General features: G+C 38.8%; 1 long non-coding RNA gene across 1 annotated transcript; it reads left to right on the top strand.

The window, feature by feature from the left end:
- The first annotated feature begins 17930 nt into the window (after nucleotides 1–17930).
- On the top strand, nucleotides 17931–22541 carry LOC140620381 (uncharacterized). Its single transcript, XR_012020180.1, has 3 exons — nucleotides 17931–18040; nucleotides 20587–20868; nucleotides 21087–22541. It is a non-coding gene; the product is annotated as an uncharacterized lncRNA (long non-coding RNA).
- Nucleotides 22542–22887: the final 346 nt, after the last annotated feature.

The following is a 22887-nucleotide window of genomic DNA, read 5'->3' as shown; positions in this document are numbered from 1 at the left end:
AATATAGAATACCTGTGTATATTCCACTCGTGACAAATTGCTGCTCCTCCATGAAATGCATACCTATCTGTTGCCAGGTGACTGCCTAGTCCACCCAAGATGTGTCACTCTATTGAGACTCACAGTGGTCACTGCTACTGTAGTTGAGCAGCCAGATGGCCATAGTAGATGTTCAGTAAATGGTAGCTGGTAATTACAAGTCTGTGTTTCAGTATTTGGTAGACGTGCTCTGATTTTCCTTTTTTTTTTTTTCTAAAGATGCTTCACTTCTTGAACATGTATTATTTTAGTTGAATTTCAGAATTCTGTTGCAGTTTCCAAAAATCTCTCAAGGGATTCTGATTGGAATTCTGTTACATTTATAGATTAATTTGGGATTTAATGAAGGCTATAGAGGGAAAGTTGCATTCTGAGACCTGTAAAGTAGTAAAGGTATACTTAAAACGATTTCCCACTGCCTACTTAATACCTGGCACATAATACCTCATAACAGGTTCTATTGTGAGCCCTTTAAAACGACTGCTTTCAAATATTTCCTGGAAGAAAACAAAATCAAGTTTTCCCAAATGATTATTGAGATACGTACATGGTAATAATTCAAGTAGAATGTGTAATAACAATCTGCAGTTCCTTAGAAAACATCAGTTAGATATTTTGATGTTGGCTTCATCCAATGGTAATCAGACATATGGTCCTTAGTGTGACTTATATAAGTGATCATTTCAAAATGTATTTCTTATATTTTAAATGAGCAGCTCTTCTGGTGTGTCAGCTGTATTGGTAGGAGCTAGAATTCCATTTCCTTTTTATAAAAGATTTTTATTTTTAAGTAATATCTATACCATTGTGGGACTCAAACCTACAACCCTGAGATCAAGAGTCACATGCTGGAGTTGGTTCTTTGAAACAATTAATAAGATAGATAAGCCATTAGCCAGCCTTATTAAAAAGAAGAGAGAAAAGACTCAAATTAATAAAATCATGTATGAGAAAGGAGAGATCATCACCAACATCAAGGAAATACAAAAGATTTTAAAAACATATTATGAGCAGCTATACACCAAAAAATTAGGCAATCTAGAAGAAATGGATGCATTTCTGGAAAACCACAAACTACCAAAACTGGAACAGGAAGAAATAGAAAACCTGAACAGGCCAATAACTAGGGAGGAAATTGAAGCAGTCATCAAAAACCTCCCAAGACACAAAAGTCCAGGGCCAGATGGCTTCCCAGGGGAATTCTATCAAACGTTTAAAGAAGAAACCATACCTATTCTACTAAAGCTGTTCAGAAAGATAGAAAGGCATGGAATACTTCCAAACTTGTTCTATGAGGCTAGCATCACCTTAATTCCAAAACCAGACAAAGACCCCACCCAAAAGGAGAATTATAGACCAATATCCCTGATGAACATGGATGCAAAAATTCTCAACAAGATACTAACCAACAGGATCCAACAGTACATTAAGAAGATTATTCACCATGACCAAGTGGGATTTATCCCTGGGATGCAAGGCTCGTTCAACACTAGCAAAGCAATCAATGTGATTGATCATATCAGCAAGAGAAAAAACAAGAACCATATGATACTCTCAATAGATACAGAGAAAGCATTTGACAAAATACAGCATCCATTCCTGATCAAAACTCTTCAGAGTGTAGGGATAGAGGGAACATTCCTCAACATCTTAAAAGCCATCTACGAAAAGCCCACAGCAAATATCATTCTCAATGGGGAAGCACTGGGAACCTTTCCCCTAAGATCAGGAACAAGACAGGGATGTCCACTCTCACCCATTGCTATGCTAAAAGTCTTAGCCTCAGCAATCAGGCAACAAAAAGAAATAAAAGGCATTCAAATTGGCAAAGAAGAAGTCAAACTCTCCCTCTTCGCCAATGACATGATACTGTACATAGAAAACCCAAAAGACTCCCCCTCAAGATTGCTAGAACTCATACAGCAATTCAGCAGTGTGACAGGATACAAAATCAATGCCCAGAAGTCAGTGGCATTTCTATACACTAACAATGAGACTGAAGAAAGAATTAAGGAGTCAATCCCATTTACAACTGCACCCAAAAGCATGAGATACCTAGGAATAAACCTAACCAAAGAGGTAAAGGCTCTATACCCTAAGAACTACAGAACACTTCTGAAGGAAACTGAGGAAGACACAAAGAGATGGAAAAATATTCCATGCTCATGGATTGGCAGAATTAATATTGTGAAAATGTCTATGCTACCCAGGGCAATTTACACGTTTAATGCAATCCCTATCAAAATACCATGGACTTTCTTCAGAGAGTTGGAACAAATCATCTTAAGATTTGTGTGGAATCAGAAAAGACCCAAAATAGCCAGGGGAATATTAAAAAAGACAACCATAGCTGGGGGCATCACAATGCCAGATTTCAGGTTGTACTACAAAGCTGTGGTCATCAAGACAGTGTGGTACTGGCACAAAAACAGACACACAGATCAATGGAACAGAATAGAGAATCCAGAAGTGGATCCTCAACTTTATAGTCAACTAATATTCGACAAAGGAGGAAAGACTATCCACTGGAAAAAGCACAGTCTCTTCAATAAATGGTGCTGGGAAAATTGGACATTCACATGCAGAAGAATGAAACTAGACCACTCTCTTTCACCATACACAAAGATAAACTCAAAATGGATGAAAGATCTACATGTGAGACAAGATTCCATCAAAATCCTAGAGGAGAACACAGGCAACACCCTTTTTGAACTCGGCCACAGTAACTTCTTGCAAGATACATCCATGAAGGCAAGAGAAACAAAAGCAAAAATGAACTATTGGGACTTCATCAAGATAAGAAGCTTCTGGACAGCAAAAGAAACAGTCAACAAAACTAAAAGACAACCTACAGAATGGGAGAAGATATTTGCAAATGACCTATCAGATAAAGGGCTAGTATCCAGGATCTATAAAGAACTTATTAAACTCAATAGCAAAGAAACAAACAATCCAATCATGAAATGGGCCAAAGACATGAAGAGAAATCTCACAGAGGAAGACATAGACATGGCCAACACGCACATGAGAAAACGCTCCGCATCACTTGCCATCAGGGAAATACAAATCAAAACCACAATGAGATACCACCTCACACCAGTGAGAATGGGGAAAATTAACAAGGCAGGAAACCACAAATGTTGGAGAGGATGAGGAGAAAGGGTAACCCTCTTGCACTGTTGGTGGGAATGTGAACTGGTGCAGCCACTCTGGAAAACTGTGTGGAGGTTCCTTAAAGAGTTAAAAATGGATCTGCCCTACAACCCAGCAATTGCACTGCTGGGGATTTACCCCAAAGATATAGATGCAGTAAAACGCCGGGACACCTGCACCCCGATGTTTCTAGCAGCAATGTCCACAATAGCCAAACTGTGGAAGGAGCCTCGGTGTCCATTGACAGATGAATGAAGATGTGGTCTATGTATACAATGGAATATTCCTCAGCCATTAGAAACTGCAAATACCCACCATTTGCTTCGACATGGATGGAACTGGAAGGCATTATGCTGAGTGAAATAAGTCAATCGGAGAAGGACAAACATTATATAGTCCCATTCATTTGGGGAATATAAAAAATAGTGGAAGGGAATAAAGGGAAAGGAGAAAAAATGAGTGGGAAATATCAGAAAGGGAGACAGAACATGAGAGACTCCTAACTCTGGGAAACGAACAAGGGGTTGTGGAAAGGGAGGTGGACAGGGTTGGGAGGGGTGAAAGTGACAGGGTGACGAGCACTGAGGGGGGCACTTGATGGGATGAGCACTGGGTGTTATGCTATATGTTGGCAAATTGAACTCCAATTAAAAAAAAAAAGAGTCACATGCTCTACCAACTGAACCAGCCAGGCATCCTCTGTTTCTTTCTTTTTTTTTTTTTTTTAAGATTTTATTTATTTATTCATGAGAGACACAGAGAGAGAGAGAAGCAGAGACACAGGGCAGAGTGAGAAGCTGGCTCCCCACAAGGAGCCAGATGGGGGACTCGATCCCAGACCCTGGGATAACACCCTGAGCCAAGGACAGGCGCTCAACCTCTGAGCCACCCAAGTGTCCTGTCACCCTCTGTTTCTAACTAAATAATTATTATGCATTAGTTTCTTGCTTGGCAAAAGAAATAAGATCTAAAGAAAAGATTATTACCATTTAGTTTTTGAGAGTGGCAGAAAACTACATATGGTAGTAGATGAGAAACATTAAAAAGCTTTTATTTTTTTTTAAGATTTTATTTATTTATTCATGACAGACACAGAGAGAGAGAGAGAGAGGCAGAGACACAGGCAGAGGGGGAAGCAGGCTCCATTCAGGGAGCCCGACATGGGACTCGATCCCGGGTCCCCAGGATCACACCCAAGGCTGAAGGTGGCGCTAAACCACTGGGCCACCAGGGCTGTCCATTAAAAAGTTTTTAATTTAAATTCAATTAATTAACATATAATGTATTATTAGTTTCAGAGGTAGAGGTCAGTGATTCATCAGTCTTCTATAAGACACAGCGCTCATTACATCATGTGCTCTCCTTAATGCCCATCACCCACTACCCCATTGCCCAACACCCCTGTTTTCCAGTTACCCTCAGTTTGTTTCCTAGAGTTAAGAGTCTTTTATGATTTATTTCCCTCTCTGATTTCATCTTGTTTTATTTTTTTTCTTCCCCAACTATCCTCTGTTTTGTTTCTTAAGTTCCATATATGAGTGAGCTCATATGATAATTGTCTTTGTCTGATTGACTTATTCCCGCTTAGCATAATAACCTCTAGTTCAAGAAACATTTTTAAAAAGTTCTTAAAAACCATTAATTGATTAAATATATTTACAGTGATATGAAGATTCTGCTTTGCTTTTCTATTCTCTTGAGACAACTTTACAAATTATTTGGTGAGGTTACAAATCTTGTTAATTGTATTAGCATCTAACATAATTAACCTTAAAGTGCATTTTTAAAAAATTTAAAGTGCATTTTTGTGGCATTCCAATGTTAGGAATTACTGATGCTAAACTAATCTAAGAAGTGGGTAAAGATATATGAGATTTGCCATAAAATATTTGGCTTTATGGGAAGAAAAATTTACTATATAGAACTTTATCCTTGTGATTTCTAAAACTTCTAGTTAGAAATGATTTTCTTGCACTTCAACTGGAAGGAGATAATAACCTCAGAATAAAAGTCATACAAAAGAGGTTTAAGATTAGTTATGGAGACATCCAGGTAGAAAAGGGGAAAAAAACCTGTAAGATTCCTTACTACTCACTTAACCCAAGACTCATATTAGAGCACACTATTCCCTTTCCATTAAATTTTTATTGAAGTACATCATATATAGAGCCCACAATTCTTAATTGATGAATTTAATATGTGTATATACCATGAATTAGTCCCTCCTCCAGATCAAATGACAAGATATCCCTGAAGGCTCCCTCCAGGGTCTTCCAGCCAATACTCCCCCAGCCAAAGGTAACTGCTATTCTACTTCTATCACTATAGATTACTTTGCCTGCTCTTGAACTTCGTGTCAACAGAACCACTTATAAATGTAGTATGTACATTTTGTTTCCAACTTCCTTCACTCAACACTCAACTTTGTGAGATTCATCCGTATTGTTGCATGTGGCATCCATTCCATGTTCATTTCTGCATGAATAAAAATTGAACAATAAAAACTTTGAGTTTTTGTTGAGTAAAAATTGAAACTAAAAACTTTGAGTTTAGAGAAGAGCAAAGAAATAACTAAAATTTGGTTAGTTAACCATTGGTCTGCAACTACATTTAATCTCCAAATGAGAACCACCAAGATTACCTTCTTACTCTTTATACCTCTCACATCCCAGAATGATCAGCCATGGACCCCAGGGGATCTCAAAATTGAAAGCACCCATAGGCTGGGTGGATAAAAATAAGGAAGAAGACACCTGAAGGCATTCATCCTACGGGGTCAGGGCAATGAAATAATTTACAGAGTAGTTTTTTTTTTTTTCAGAGTAGTTATTAAATGAGTATCTTGAGTATTTTCTTGAATCAAAGAGAATAATTCTCATTCTGGTGAAAATGTAACAGGTTGGAGTATTAAAGTGAATGGGCAATGACACCAAATTAAAAATGAGGAAGATTTAATCCCCAAGAGAACATGGAATAACATGGAAGGCAATTATACTATCTCCGTCTCTGGGAAGTTTGGGGAAAAAAAATAGGAAATCAGCATTTCCAATAAGTACATGAAAATATTCAACTTTACGTGACAATAAAGTAGAATTGATCTTGAGCTGCCCAAGTCCACTAAGATGCACATTTTTTTCAATAAATACCATTCAGTGCTATAAATGCATTTTCTCTTATGATTTTTCTTAACATTTTCTTTTCTCTAGCTTACTCCATTTTCAGAATGCAGTACTAGTACATATAGCAGACAAAATATGTGTTAATGGACTATGTTATCAGTAAGGCTTCTGGTCAGCAATGGTGGTCAGCAGTGATCTGCCAATATCAGTGCTGGCCAGAACATGAGGAATGAGCACTCCAAAATACAGCTTGTGGGGTATATGTCAGTATACCATTTCTGGAAAGCTGTTTGTCAGTATGAATTCACTACACTCTACCAGTAATTTCATATCTAGGAATTTCTTTTCAGGAAATAGAGATACAAAATATTTATCACAATACTATTCTTATAATATTTTCTGAAATTTAAAAACATCCAGTAATAAATTTTTAAGATTTTATTTATTTATTCATGAGAGACACAGAGAGAGGCAGAAACATAGGCAGAGGGAGAGTCAGGCTCCCTATGGGGAGCTCAATGTGGGGCTTGATCCCAGGACCCTGAGATCACGACTGGAGCCAAAGGCAGATGCTTAACCCACTGAGCTACCCAGATGCCCTTAAGACTTATTTTTAAAGGAATATTAAATGGCATGAGCAAATACTCCTGAATGATGCCAGGTGAAGAAGAAAAGCATATGACTATACCTAGCAGCTGTCATAAACTGTTCTCTGACCTACACAATGCTTTTGAAAAGTTAAGATTTATGGGGTGCCTGGGTGGCTCAGTCAGTTAAGCATCGGACTCTTGGTTTTGGCTCTCATGGGTTGTGAGATTGAGCCCCAGGTCAGGCTCCACACTCAGTGTGGAATCTGTTTGAGATTTTCACTCTTTCCTTCTGCTCCCCCACCCCCAATCAAATGCTCTTTCTCTCTCTCAAGTAAATGAATATATCTCAAAAAAAAAAATTTTTTTTTAACTTAACGTTTCCAGGGACCTTGATGGTTTAACTTTCTGCAGAATGTCATGTAAGTCTCCTATATTGATGACATTGTGCTAAAGGAACACGGTACCCAGGAAGGGACACATTCTCTGGGTTGTCCTAGTAAGTGAGAGAGTGCAAAAAAATAGGAGATTAATCTTACAGATATAGAGTGACCTGCTGCATTGTAAAGCTTTAAGGGGCCAAATGGTCTGGGCAAGCCAGGTCAACCCGTCTATGATAAAAGACAAGATATTGCATCTTGTACTTGTATTGCTTGGATTTGTAGGCAACAAATACCATGCTTGGGACCACCACTAACTCTAACCATTTGTTAAAGGACTCAGAAGACTACCTGTTTTGAGGGGAGCCCAAGGCAACAGAAACCTCTGCTGCAGGTCTATGCCCTGCCATTCATGCTTTCTGGCCTAGCAGACCCAACAGTGCTAGAGCACCCTTTCTGTGGCAGTCCCTAACTAAAGAATGGGAGCTCAGATCCCTAGAGATCTGGAGTGAGTTCTCGCTTCTGCAGCAGGAAACTGAACTGCATCTCCCATGTGCTACTGGGCCCTACTAGAGATTGAGCAGTTGACAATGGGATATTAATTGACAGTATAATCAGCCTGGTACCATGGGCTGGGATCTGTCACAAGGTAGAGTAGGACTGAGAGCAATTTGCTGTGCTATGGAAATGGTACACAGCAGGGGATCATATCAGAGCCCATAGATACAGCATAAGTAAGATACATCAGTCTGCCACTTCCTTTAGCTCATACCTGTGGCCTCAAAGGATGTTGATAAAGAGGAAAAACCTGGAGTTCCTCCTGAATTAACTCAATATGTATTTGTGTGAGCTGAAAATGGATTCATGCTTCATTAGAGCCAGTTTTGACAAATGGCAACATTCATACAACCCACATTTCTATCAGGACAAGTCATTTACTTTTAAGGAGTGATTTGTATACAGACTTTCTCAAAGGCAGAAACATAAACTATTCTCTCAAAACTATGTTTTACAGGAAAATGACATCATTCTGTAATTACAGTACCAATCTTAAATTAACTGTGACTTTACCTATTATAGTCAGGTTATTTAGCTAGAATTAATGATTAAAACTCACCATTAAGCTAGTAAACAATTGCTAGACTTCTAAGGCCAGTTTTAAATGAACTGCCAAAATACTTTATATCATATATAGGTTTGTATGGGCAGTGAATAAATATATCATTTTTAAATTCTTGGTCATTTACTGTATTTCTCAGGATAATATTTTATATTCATAATATTAGACACAAATCCATTATTTATCTCTATCATCTATCATCTATCTTCTATCTATCTATCATCTATCTATCTATTGATCAATCTATCTGTTATCTATATTTTGTATTCTGATACCTTTTCGCTCTGCTGGGGAATAACCTTTGGGTTACATTAGTGTTTGTCATAAATCAGAGATGTCCTGATTCAGGTACTCATAAAGTTTTAGTGACAGTTTGTTTGCTTGTATTCAGTAACAGAAGGAATAGAATAGACTTTCAAATGGATTCTTTGGTACTAGCGGCTGTTCTAAACATATCTAATTTGAATTTTTCATTTACACAGCTGGTTTTATTTGCTCTGAGGTATTATTGCAAAAAGGATAGAAGCAGCACATGTGTTATACTAAGCTCAAGGCTCATTTAAACATTTTATCTTCCAAATCCTGAACTACAATTGACCCCTTCAAAGTTTAGATTTATACTTACTCTTGGAATTATTAAAATCCCTATTTTTATAAAAGAAGTCACAGAAAAAATATTGGGAATAAAATCTGTCTCTCAAAGTCTACTAAGTAATTATAAATGGAACTAAAATTGTTGATTTAATTTTTCTTAGGTAACTCCAAAGGGTATGATTTAACTATACAAATAAAGTAATTCTATATTCGCTATTATTTCATTTGTGTAAAATATTATTTGTTTCTACTTCTTTATTATCAAAGCTCCTGATTCCAAAATGTCAGACACTAAAGGCCTCTTGAATTTTGTACTATCTTCAAATATTAGAAGACTTACCTACAAATATTAACTTTATGTTTTGGTGATGACTTTTTTTATGGAATCTATTATAAAGCTACTAGAGAAAGAAATGTAGTGGTGAAACCATAAAAAATACATATAATACATCATGTGGAGTATTTTATATTCATCTTAAGACTAAAAGCTACCATAGACTGGGATATTCTGAATAAAATAAATCATCTTAAATCATCTCTTTGGGAGTCATTTTTTTAAATCTAGTTTCACTTTAGGAGGATGAAATGCATTATTTGTGAAAACTCTGGTTTCCCCCCACCAAAGTTACAATTGATTACCTATGGAAACAGAAACATGCCTTTAGCAAACCTTAGCAGTGAACGCTGTGATTTGCATCACATTAAATTCTTCCTGCAATAATCAGTCCTTTTACTTAGTGATTTATCACATCTTTGAAAGATAGGCTGGGGACAGTTAAGGAGGAAGATGATTGGTGTCTCAGTAATGGCAGGACCAAGGGTATGAAGGCAGATGCTCATGGAACAATACTGAGAAGAGTGTGTGCCCTTGTCTATGACAAGACCCTTGGCTTAAGAGCCCAGATGATCAGACATGGTGGACAGAGAATGTGCCAAGGCATGAAGGCTCTTGGATGCAGAGAAAGAAGGGCTTTGCTTTTTTAGATAGGCCTGGTTTAGGAAGGGTACTATAACCTGTGCTTATTAGTTCTTTCATTTAACAAATAACGCTGAGTTTTTAAAATGTGCCAGGTGCATTCTAAATGATGGCAACACAAAGAGACCTTTGGATGGGTCCTTTTCCTCAAAAATTCCATACAGTCTCCAGCAAAAGTGTATAGGATTAATTGGAGAAACAAAATAATGAGGGCTGTTAGAAAACATTTTCAGCAGCCCAGGAGAGAAAACCTAAACTAAGTTGGTGACAGTTGGGTTGGGTTCAGGATAAAAAATTTAAAAATCTATGGAAAGTTGATAGAAGTTGATGAATCATTTTATATAGAAAAGAAGAAGACTTTTTTTTTTAAAGATATCAATAATTTGGTGATTAGAGATATCGATAACACATACAGCACCCTGCAAGCGTAGGTTTTCGCAGCAGAATTTGGGTTAAGATTGGGATAAACTAATTTTTGAGGTCTTTTGAGATGATCTAGTTGGGTCAGTAGTTAGAACAAGAAACCAGGGATCCCTGGGTGGCGCAGCGGTTTGGCGCCTGCCTTTGGCCCAGGGCGCGATCCTGGAGACCCGGGATCGAATCCCACGTCGGGCTCCCGGTGCATGGAGCCTGCTTCTCCCTCTGCCTGTGTCTCTGCCTCTCTCTCTCTCTGTATGACTATCATAAATAAACAAAAATAAATTTAAAAAAAAAAAAAAAAAAAAAAAGAACAAGAAACCATAGTTGGGTTAGAGAAAGAGTGACCATATAATTTATCATCCAAACCAAGATTCCTTTGAAAGTGCACTGAACACTCTTAATATGTACACCAGGACAGTTAAGTGTAAATTGGAACTACCACAGGCAATCCAGAATGGATGGTGACAATTGGTTATAACCATTCACATCATTGCAAAAGTTGGCTTTGTAGGATAGTATAAAATTGTTAATTCTATCCCATGAAATATGTCATTAGATTGTGGTTTGGGAGATGTTGCCAGATTATATCCTGGGAAGTTTTCGAAAGCTGTATATTTCTTTAGAAATCCATTTTGTAGTAACCATTTTGCCACAGAAAAAAAATCAAATAGAGGAGACAGTATGTAAATTACAGTGCTTCTGTAATCTCTGTTTTCAAGGCCATGTCCAGGGTTGGAAGGGGTGCTTTCCTGTCTGAGCAGTTAGGGCAGCACTGTGGATTGTGGCCTATATGAAATGGAGTGATTGGAAAAGCATGGTGACCAGACATGCTCTTCATAGGACAAGAACAACCTCAGAGGAGGAAATGTGAAAATGAAGTCAGGGATCAATGATAATGTGTTTGCTCACAGGAAACGTTTATTTCCCCATTGTATCTCATTCACTGAAAATGTGTGTTGGAAGATGCCTTAAACGTGTGAAGGGGATGGTAATTGAAATGAGATGTCTAGAAAGTACTCATCTAGATGCTAACTGAAGGCCTTCTAAATTTTCATCTTCTAAAAGTTAAAAAAAAAAATTTTAGGAAAAGTATTACTTAGTTCTGAAAGTCTTACTGTCATTTGCTGAAACCAGCTCAAACTAAATTACAAGAATCCATTGTTAAATTTTAAGGAATTTTTCAAGCCAGTTGTTAAATATAGCCATTATTAAAATTTGCATTATATATTATACAAAATTATGTTAAATTATTATATAAAAAGATGTAAACACTTGAAACTCAATAGTTTCTAATTGTTTTATTGCACTGTACTCTATGCTCTTGAGGGTTTTTGCTTCTTTTTGTACCTTTTTGGTAGAAATACTATGTAGAGGTGGCTATCTGTACATCTCTCCCCAGTGATGTAACATCAAATTGGTAGCTTGAAATCGGTCATGATGGGCATATTACCCAGAATATAGGTAAACATTATAAATCAGGACAACACTCCAACCCTTTGTCTCAAGAACTGGTTGTTCAATATTTATATAGATAGTATCTATTACTTCAACTATATATTTTATGATAAGAATTAAGGGGTTTGCATGTAATATTACCTGCAATACAAACCAATGACCAGTGTTAATTGCAAATTATAGTACAGATTGTTAAATGCTTTATAGGACTCCTTTTTAGAAGTAAACTCTCAAGAGTGACAGCACCGTATTAGCACTCATTACAAAAAAAGCAACTGTTTGAGGGAACTTGGGTGGCTCAGTGGCTTAAGCATCTGCCTTTGGCTCAGGTCATGATCCCAGGGCCCTGGGATCAAGCTCCATTTGGCTTCCTACTCAGCAGGAAGAAATATTCTTCTCCCTCTGCACCTCGCCTCCCTGCTTATGCTCTTTCTCAAATTAATTAATTAATTAATAAAACCTTAAAAAAAAAAAAAAGCAAGTTTAGGAGCCGCCTGACCATTCACTTTAACTGAAACATTTTGTAAATATTTCTCTGAAACCTTTGCACTCTGGTAACCATATATTCACCACAAAACCCAGAGTCGTAAGTAGCTTGAGCCCTGCTGTGTGTTAGAAAATATAGGTTTTATTCTGTACCCCTGGATTATAGGCAACAAATCTCAATTTTCTGAGAACTGGCTTCTTCCCAACTCATAGACTGACTGGACCCTTTTGACATTCTATGTATTATTTTTACATTTGTATTTACTGCTTTATCACTTTGATGATTTTTTTCTTGATAAAAATATGCTAACAGAGAAAGCTTGCTTATAAAGCCTAAAGTAATTTCATTTTAACCACAATAGTTTTGCCATGACATGTTCATGTGCCAGAGTTAAATAAAGTTATTATTTAATTTTTCTAACCAATGAATCTAGGTCAGATTTAAAGAGCAGCGGCCCCAGTAACGTGCCTGCCGGCCCCCCCCCCGGCAGATTTTTATTTTAACTTTACAGTAGCTCCTTTTATTTGTTGCTTTTGTGTGCTGGTGTAGATTTCATTGAGACTCTTTTATCAGATTGGATAACCTAACAACTGAAAAGTTTGATTTAATTTCTCTTCCTTCTGCCTGTTATAAGAGGCTTACAAAAAACTAGCATGCATAAGAGGTGCATTTTAATTAATCACAAAATAGGCTTATAGCGTATCACATTCAGTAGATCAAGAGGAAAAGCAATTTACATGAGGCACCTAAGATGTAGTATTATTTAAGAAAAAGATGCACTGTAACATAATACATTAAGTACAGCCATTATTTAGAGTTGGTACGCTCCATCCTTCCCTAGATTTATGGACTTAAATAGGAAGACATGATTCTAATGACTCTTCCTAAACATTGTGTTAACTGGGCACTTTCAAGGAGCTACCCATGTGAAGAGATCTGCATATGAGACTCCAGAAAGTCTTACTGTGCCATTTAATTTAACCCTTAGCTACAGCTAATGACTGCAACATTCATGGTGAATTGGGCAAAGTTTGAAGCTCCTCTTAGCTTTCACAAGGCTTGCTGAAAGGATCTTATAGAAGAGCATGGTAAAAAAAAAAAAAAAAAGGAAAGAAAAGAAAAGAAAGAAAAAAGAAAGAAAAAAAGAACAATTTGAACATAAACAATGCCTGAAACTTTATCTCTTCTTCCAAAAATATTTTCAGCATTAGAGCTAAAAAGTATTTGGCTATATTTTAAGCAACAAAGTTACTAACTAATTGCATAGTGACATGCTCAGTGCAAGCCCGGAGTGGAGAATTCTTTTCTGAGGTAGTGCATTCTCCAAAGATATTTCTATAATAGATAAATCTTATGGGTATATACTCTCTTTAATAGATAAATAGGTGATAGACAGGAAATAGAGATAGACACAGGTATATGAAAGTGTACGACCAATCCCATTTCTCTTCTTCCTTCACTCTGTGCATATTCCATATGGGATCCAGAAACACAGGGTCTGTCAATCTCTTCTTTCCCTGCTCACTGAATAAATGTCCAATATGCAATAAAAGTATGTAACCTAAGCCTCCGTCCTCTCCATTTTAAAATTTCAGCTCCACACTAACCACACACCATATGACCACCTACCTCAGTTAAAGGAAGTATTTGATTAAAGAATTCATGGACGTCTTACTAGGAGCCCGGGCCAGCCTTGGGCACCAATTGACAGTTTCTCTCTTTCCCCTGTAACTCTCCCAGGAGTGTCACTGCTTTACACATTGTTTTGATAAAAGCCTCCTAGAAGAAGCATCTTAAATACAAAGCATATGGAGGCAGTTGGCAATGCCCCCCAACTGAGAGAGAGCTGTTGTCAGTAAATCAAGCTCCTTCTATTGTGAAGTCCATTTTATGTTACTAAGGGAAGAATAACGCTGAAACATTAGTCATCTAGAATATGTTTTTCAACTCAGAAAGCAACAAAATGTATCTCTGAGGAAAATTAATCTGAGGCTATCTCTGCAATTGAAACAGGAGGTTTCTGAGTCTAGAAATTTGGTTTCAGAATCATTTTTACATAAATAGATTTATGTCCACATTTTCAGGGAAATGTAAGTAGCACTGTTTCATAGGTCATCTAGCTAAAAATGGTGGTGATGGTGGGGAGGTTGGTTGGGTGAGAACAGTTGAGGAAAATTATAAGAAGATAATTCTTCAGGGGTGCCTGGATGGCTCGGTCGGTTAAGCTTCCAACCCTTGATTTTGGCTCAGATCCTGATCTCAGGGTTGAAAGATGGAGTCCTGCCTCGGGCTCTGTGCTCTGTGGGAGTCTGCTTGAGATTCTCCCTCTCCCTCTGCTCCTGCCCCCATCTCCCAAAATAAGTAAATAAATCTTTTTTAAAAAAAGATAATTCCTCAAATGAAATGATAGGATAATGTTGTAGCCTGGCATTTTTTTTTTCTCCTTTTCTCTTGAATCACTTTTTGGTGTAGACAACAGGAAAAGAACATTTTAAATACTTTTATTAATAAACTTGAGTTCCACACAATTGACAGTCGAAGTGAGATTGGCAGGTGTTTTGATTGACATTAGAAGTTCTATTCCTGTTTATTTAATTCTGAGTTATCATGATTTTGATATTACTTAATAGAGAGGGAAAAGACATACCATCATCTTGTCAAGCTATGCAGATAAATAGATCTGATTTCCTACTGGGAAATTATAAACATATCTTCTTTCCTGTTGGGATAAAATCAGAACTGCAGTTCATTTCCTATTGGCCTTATACTGGCTGCCTCTGTGTTGCTGAGAGTGTAGAAGTGGTGGCATTGTTTGTATATCAGAATCCTGATTGTGAAAAATATCTGTGCAGGAAAAGGGTGAACAGGGCAGCCTAGAGTATAAGAATATGAGATCATCAAATGTATATGTTGGTTCTCCAACTATATTTTGAGAGTAAACTCTTGAATGTGCATAATTAGCATGTGTTTGTCTTCAGAGGGTTAGTGGTTTTTTTTCTCTTCTTTTTCTTTAAAGATTTTATCCATTGATTTCAGACAGAGGGAGATAGAGATGGTGACAGAGATAGCGAGAGAGAGGATGAGTGGGAAGGAGAGGGAGAAGCAGACTCCCCATAGAACAGCGAGCCCGACAAGGACCCTGGGATCATGGCCTGAGCCTAAGGCAGATGTTTAACTGACTGAGTCTCAGGCTCCCCAGTTTTTTTCTCTTCTGAAAATGTTGGGGGTTTTTTTCTTTGTTATAGCTCAAAGAGTATTTATCAAAAGACTCAATTTGATTAAATGTAATTACATGTTTATCAGAAATAGATGAAGAATATTTAGACTTTCTGGTCTTTATGGGACAAAGTCTGATCTATGGAGGTCTCTTATGAAAGGAAATCCACCTCTGAAGTAAGAAGGCTGAAGTGACTCCATCTTAGAAAGGCTCCACTCTGCTGTTTTTCTTCTAGGCCCCATTTACTCATGTTCTGTATTTTACCTCTAAATAATCCAAAGAAGCTATGTTCCCACTCCAAGGGGGAAGCAAGAAAGCTAATCATTCTCTGAGTTTTGTCTTAGGCCCCCAAACACCTGATAACATCTAAAAGGAGCCAATCCCAAACATGTTCCAGGATATTAGCTTCAAACAAACCTCAGCTGATGCTGGCATCAATACCCCCCACCCTGGATGGTTTACAAAATAACACCTATTACCTGTCACTCACCTTTGATTGAACCCTGCCTTAGATTCCTGAAGGAGTACATATCCCAGATCCCTTTTCAATATAAAGCCCTAACCCCACCCCAGGTAGAGAGGAAACTCATTCCTCTTTCCTTTCTGAGTCTCCCAGACACTGTCCGCTATCCTGTATCTGTCACTCACACTGTTCAATAAACTCTGCTTTCACTTTCTCCTGCTTGAGTTTGATTTCTATCCTGTGCAAAGCCAACGTCCATCTCGGCTGGTCCTGCATGACCCCCTCTGGCTCCTCAAACCCAGCCTGCCTGCATCACTTCCATGAATTAGAACTTGATCAGAGTTAGCAGTTCCATGAAATCTGTCACTCCCTCCATGGGCGTTTGAGAGAAAATGTGCTTTTTCTCAAAAGGTGCATTCTTGCATAAGTAACCAACTGTTGACAAATGTGGTCACCACACAGACCTGGGATAATTAATGAAATTCAATCTCGCCTATGGTAGTCAAACACGTCCTGAGGGACCACCATTCTCTCTTCTGCTTTATGTGATGGAGGTCGGTGCCTTTAATCTCTAAGCACCCTCTGTTTTCTTTCCTAACATGAGCCCTGGTCCTCTGATATATCTATAAACCTACTCAAGAAAGGGATCTTCAGTGCCTCATAAGGACTTCAAGGCTGCAGCCAAAATAAAAGTAAAAATGTAGAGATTTCATGGACCTTTATTAGAACATCAAGTCATTTTTTAAACTGAATTTCAGTGTTTCATAGAGTAGAATTCTTTCCTCTCTTGTTGATTTTTACTTTAAGATTGAAGAAGTCATTTTTCTTCTTACATGATTACAAGGACATGAAATTAGATAGAAACAATTGTATTTACTTAATCAAAAAATAGTTACTGTAAGCCTACTATGTGTTAGGCAGTATTCTAGACCATCGGGATGCAGTGGTGATTAGACAAAGTCACTGACCTCAAGGGTTTACGTTCTAGGGGAGAACCCAGGAAATACAAAATAAACATGTAAACGATAGCCACACTGATAAATGCTTTGAAAAACAAAGCAGAATAGGTGGGTGAAGGATGATCTGGGAGAAGAGAGGAGATCAGAGATCAGAGAGCCTGACCAAAGTCAAGCCATGGGTGGCATTTTGGATTATGTGAAGCGCTTTGGATTCTTTGCTCAGTGTGATGGGAAGCCATTGCAAGGTTTACAGCATAGAAATGACATAGCAGGTTTATATTTAAAATAAAATCTTTCTGATTGCTGTGGGAAGAATCAAATATGGGGAGGAGAGTGGGGAGGTCAGGGGCAAGAGTAGAAGAAGGAAGACCAGCAAGTAATGATGGCTTAGACCAAGAGATAGACAGAAGTGGCAAGATGTCAGACTTGCATACATTTCAAAGGAAGAGCTGGTAGGATTTGCTGATGGACTGGACATTAGGGGAGGGATGAATGGTGGATATAAGAATATTTGTAGGATTATAACTAGAAGAATGGAGTTATAAATTATGAAAACAAGGAACACTGGAGAAGGAGCATGATTTGGAAGTGTCTTCATTATGGCCTTGTTAAGTCTGAGATGCCTGTAGAGGAGTCAACACAGAGTTTAGAGAAATGGTCTTGGCTGGAGAAATATATTTGGTAAGCATCAGGATATGGACGGTATTTAAATCCATAGGATGGAGCAAGAGCCTCTAGGAGATGAGTGTAGATAAAGAAGAGATCTAAGGACTGGGCACTCGGCTCTGAGAACTTCACAACTTAGCAACTGAGGAAAGACAGAGACAGCAATCAAGGTTGCTCCCGAAACCAAAAAAAAAAAAAAAAAAAAGTTTCAGGAAGAGAAGAATGATCTCTATGTCATATGCTCCTGAGAGATTGAGTTCAATGACCTTGTGGCTTTAACAATTATGTTTTCAGTCTGGAGGCATGAGTATAGCAGAGTGGAGCAGATTGAAGAGAAAGCTCAAAATGAGGATGTGAGAGTCTGTAGAGACAACTCTTTCTAGATAGATGGCTGCAAGGCAACAGGTAAGTATGTCAGAGGCCAAAGGAAATTAGGATTCTTGGAAGAACATTTTTATTTTTATGGGAATTTTAGTATGCATGTTGACAGTCATGAACCTTTTTTTTAAGGATTTATTTATTTATTTATGTTAGAGACACAGAGAGAGAGAGAGAGAGAGAGAGAGGCAGAGAGAGAAGCAGGCTCCTTGCTGGGAGCCCGATGTGGGACTCGATCCCGGGACTCCAGGATCACGCCCTGGGCCAAAGGCAGGCGCCAAACCGCTGAGCCACCCAGGGATCCCCCATGATCTAATAGAGAAAAAGAAACTGATGAGAGAGGAAAAAGGGAAAATGATTACTGGATCAAAGTCCTTGAGTATCTGAGATACAAACACACATCAAGTGGTTGGCCTCATATAATGGGAAGAGGGGGTTTAAGTATTGTGAGAAGGCACACAGAGAAGATGGGCAGAGATGTCAGTAGGTTGGTAAACTTGATGGAAGGAAGACAGGGTATTTCTTTTCCTAAGTTACTATTTTTTTTTAAGTGAAATGAGAAGAAAAGTCATCATCTAAGAGTGTGAAGAGAAAAGAGGTGATCAGTTTTGAGAAAGGAGATGTGCAATGGTCATCTCAGAGAGTGGAATCATTAACTGATGAGGGAATTAAGGTGAACTTTTGAGCAATGTTGAAGAAATACTTGAAAACTATGGCTTTAAATTTATACCGAGCATATTGAGTTTATGCTTGGGCTTTTGCTCAGCCCATCCTGCTGCTCACAGGCAGGAAGCAATAGATACAGAACTTGAGTCATTCCAAGTGAATATGATAGACAGTGTTGGGCATAGATTAGAAAACCTTTCTCGTAAAGGGTCAGACAGTAAATATTTTAAGTTTGCTTTGTGGGCCATACAGTCTCTGTCACAACTGTTCAGCTCACCATTTCAGTGCAAAAGCAGCCAAAGACAATACATAAACTAATGAGTGTGGCTGTGTTCCAGTTAAATAGTATTTATATAAACAGCAGGCTGATTTGGCCCGGGGACCTTAGTTTACTGTCCCATTGTCTGGAGAGTTGAGAGTGTATGCAAAGGACTGATTGTAGTAATGGACTCAGGCTGGTGATGTATGGCGGGGACACAGGAGGATGTGATAAATTGCAAACGACTTGGAGGTCTAGATGGGGTTAGTGAATGACTAGAATAGGGACACTAATGAAAATGAACTGGAAAGAGAGAAGTTAGCAGTTGGACTGTTTGCTGCTTGACATCTCCTTGTGAGAGATGACACACTCATTGGCTAGGAGCCATATGAAAACAAGAGCCTGGGAGTTTTATAAGCACCCTTTAAAGTTCTGGAGCTGCATCTTGGTGAACAGAAAGAAGGATGGAAGTGTCTTACCAAAAGCAAGTGGTACTCTGGAAGCTTCTCTCAAATCAGGGGATCCGCAAGCAGCAAGATGGGCAGACATCCCAGGACTCAGATCTCTCTCAAGGTCTGTGAGTGAAGGGGTGGCCAAATAAGAAGTAATTTTGCAAGAGTATGTGCACCATGAAGTCTACTTTAATTTTTTTGTTGGGGATCCCTGGGTGGCGCAGCGATTTAGCGCCTGCCTTTGGCCCAGGGCGCGATCCTGGAGACCCAGGATCGAATCCCACGTCGGGCTCCCGGTGCATGGAGCCTGCTTTTCCCTCTGCCTATGTCTCTGCCTCTCTCTCTCTCTCTCTCTCTCTCTGTGACTATCATAAGTAAAAAAAAAAAAAAAAAATTAATTTTTTTGTTGGTTATTTCCAATGAGAGGGGAAAATACAGGGTTATTATTATTCTTGCAAGATCATCTTACTTGATAACATCTCAGCACACAGCATTCTTGATACACTTCTCACAAGTAATGCAGCATTTATGCTGGAAGTCCTCTCATTAGGAAAATTCAATGGTCATTGCAGATGTAAAATGTTATTATTGGTAATTCAAATATTGGTAAATATTATTATTGGTAAATTAACTCATCTATTTGCTTATTCACTCATCTTATATGCTAGGCAGATAAATATTGTCAACAGTGAACAAGGTAGGAGTTAGGGGCACCAATGCCCCCTCAACACAGTAAAAAATCCCAGGATAACTTTAGACTCCCCAAAATGTTACTAATAGCCTACGGTTGACCAGAAGCCTTACTGATACCATAGCAGTTGATAAACATATTTTGTACTATAGGTATTGTATATTGTATTCCTATGATAAAGTAAGCTAGAGAGAAGAAAATGCTATTAAGGAAATCATAAGAGAAAACACATGTACAGTACTGCACTATATTTATCAGACAACATCTGCATATAAGTGGACCTATGCAGTTCAAACCCAAGTTGGTCAAGGGACAACTGCCTACTTAATGCATAGTCTCTACCCTCAAGATACTTATGGTGGAGTGGATAGTTGCAAGACACTGAAATAATTGCTCTGACAAAGCAGAGAGTAATTCATTTGTTATTCATCACGAGTTTCTTTTTTAGTCCTTTCTATATGCCAGACAGATACAAATGAATGAGATACTTTCTTTCTCTGTCCAGGTGCTCAGAGGCCTGGTCCACCGGGAGGTAGATACATAAGCAATTTCCAGAGGCTGCACTTGTTGCTACTACAGTGAAGAGATTCAAATAAGCTATAGAGAGGACACAGAAGAGATGGAGATCACTTTCCTTGGAAGGTCAAAGAAGGTCCCAAAGGCAAAGACCCCTGGGCTGGGTCTTGTCTGGTGGTTAGGATGTCATTAATTGCAAGAGAACATGCCTGAAGGGAGGAATTCCAAGTATGTCCAGTGCTAGTGGGGCAAGAGAATCAGGACAAAAGAGGTGAGTAACAGGCCAGGAGGCTGAAAGGTAGGAGGGGGTGGGGGGTTGGGGGTGGAGGAGCTGGAAGAAACTGCAGACTTCCTTAGGAAGGCTGTGGGAGACCCTCAGGGGCTTTACTGGGAAAGTGAACCTGGCATTTGCACGTCAGAGAGATGGTGAGGATGGATCGAGGAAGGCAAAAGTTTTCTAGTTTATCTTTTATTTCTTGCTTTTTCCAGGATGAAGCAGCCTGAGCACTCCAGTAAACATTTTGGAGCGCTGGGTGGAGGAGTGGAAGGCGCTTCTCAGGGCAGGGTCCAGGGCTGGGCAGGGGCTGCTCCCCAGACTCCTGGGTCAGACAAAATAGGGCAGCCTCTGGAAGGCCCGCCTGGCGGCCCCCCGGACTGTGGCAGGCTACAGCACCCCGAGCTCCCTGCGAGGCCGCCGCTGAGCAGGTGCCGGGAGGTGTGGGGCCTGCACTCTGCATCCCTTTGGGGCTGACCCCTTCTGAGCACAGGTTGACAGCTCCTCGGAACCTCGGGGAGCCCACTCAGAGGCGGCCCGGCTCTCGGGAAAGTGCAGGTGCACCTCTCTGAGGTTCCCAGTCCCCCCAAGAAGCTCCTAAAATGTCTTGTGATTCCAGCGAGCTCTTGGACCTTGGATGACGCCCTCTGGGGAGCAGGACTCTGGCCAGATATGGCAGGTCCTCAGCGGGGGCTCATATCTAGCAACAGTGGAAAGAAGGTAACAGGCCCAAACGTCTAAAACATGGCTTCGTTAACATTACAGAATTGAATAACCTGAAGGAATTAAAAAAAGGGGGGGGGGGAGTTCTACTGGAAATAATGCGATTCTAACTTCTTTAAGGAGGGTATTTTTTAACCTGTTTGTAATTTATTTCCTAAAATGCTTCCTCATCATCCCCTGCATGAACATGACATAAAAGCAATTTCTGAGGCAATATTAGAAATGTTAAAGTTAGGGTCTAACTTAAAAGGACTGTCAAAAGCCGAGGTAGAAAATGATGTTATACACATTGCAGTCGGCCAACTGTTTGTGTCTCTGTTGGACTGTGGTGCTTAAGGCAGTGTTATCTCTGGTTTTGTCACATTCACCTGCTTGAATTGAACCCACACGGCTCTACTGTACAAACAGAACAACTGTCTTAGCAGACTTTACTTTTTCATTTTTCTCCTGTATGTTGCCTAACACTGTTTGATAGCAGTGGCTCTATTTCACTAGTTATTAGTCACTGGATAAGATATAACATCAAACATGAATTCTGTATTGTGCTCTCCTTAGTATAATCTCAAATATACTGATGCCCTTCAGCACTATGGAAGAGCAAAAAACGCGGATAACTCTATCTTGAAGTCCTCAGATATGGGTGGTCTCTTGAAAGTTGTGTCATTTTTAGAGAACAGTGGCAAATAAGTTATTTATATTATTTACATTTAATAAATTATTTATATCTCTAAAAAGAAAATGATCCTCATGTGACCTGTAGGAATGGGAGGGGCAGTATCTGTAATCATTACTGGTTTGCTACCTATAGTTATGATATCAAGAATGGGTATGTCCTTTCTAGGCTTACACTAACATTTACAACTGAATGTTGAAATGCTCACCTTTACAGTTGATAAACAGACAAAGGCGCATTCTCAGATCGGATTTGTTTTTCTTCCTTTGGACAATGAAAACCCCAACTATATAACTCATCATCTTTTTTGCAAGACCATAATAATGCTTTGCACTTATATAATAGACCCATGTGCTTTAAAAGATTTGTTGATCATGAATCAGTTTGCCTCTAGCACATTTCTATGAATTAGGTCTTGTGGCATTGTTTATATCATAGATGATAAACGGGTTGTCTGGCTTTTCAAGAGGAAGAGGAGAAAGAGCAAAAAGAGGCATTCTTCAATGAGGAATCTCATCATGCGGTCATAGCAGCCAGAAGTCTGTTTATCATTGTATTTCTTGATGTAAAAGTTAGTAAGCAATCAAGGAATTTCCAATGTGACAGAATGTACTAAATCA

Source organism: Canis lupus, chromosome 28 (genome assembly GCF_048164855.1).
Source record: "Canis lupus baileyi chromosome 28, mCanLup2.hap1, whole genome shotgun sequence".
In the NCBI taxonomy this organism is placed as follows: Eukaryota; Metazoa; Chordata; class Mammalia; order Carnivora; family Canidae; genus Canis; species Canis lupus.
The sequence above is the reverse complement of the archived record's forward strand: the minus strand, read 5'-3'. Positions and strand labels throughout refer to the sequence as shown.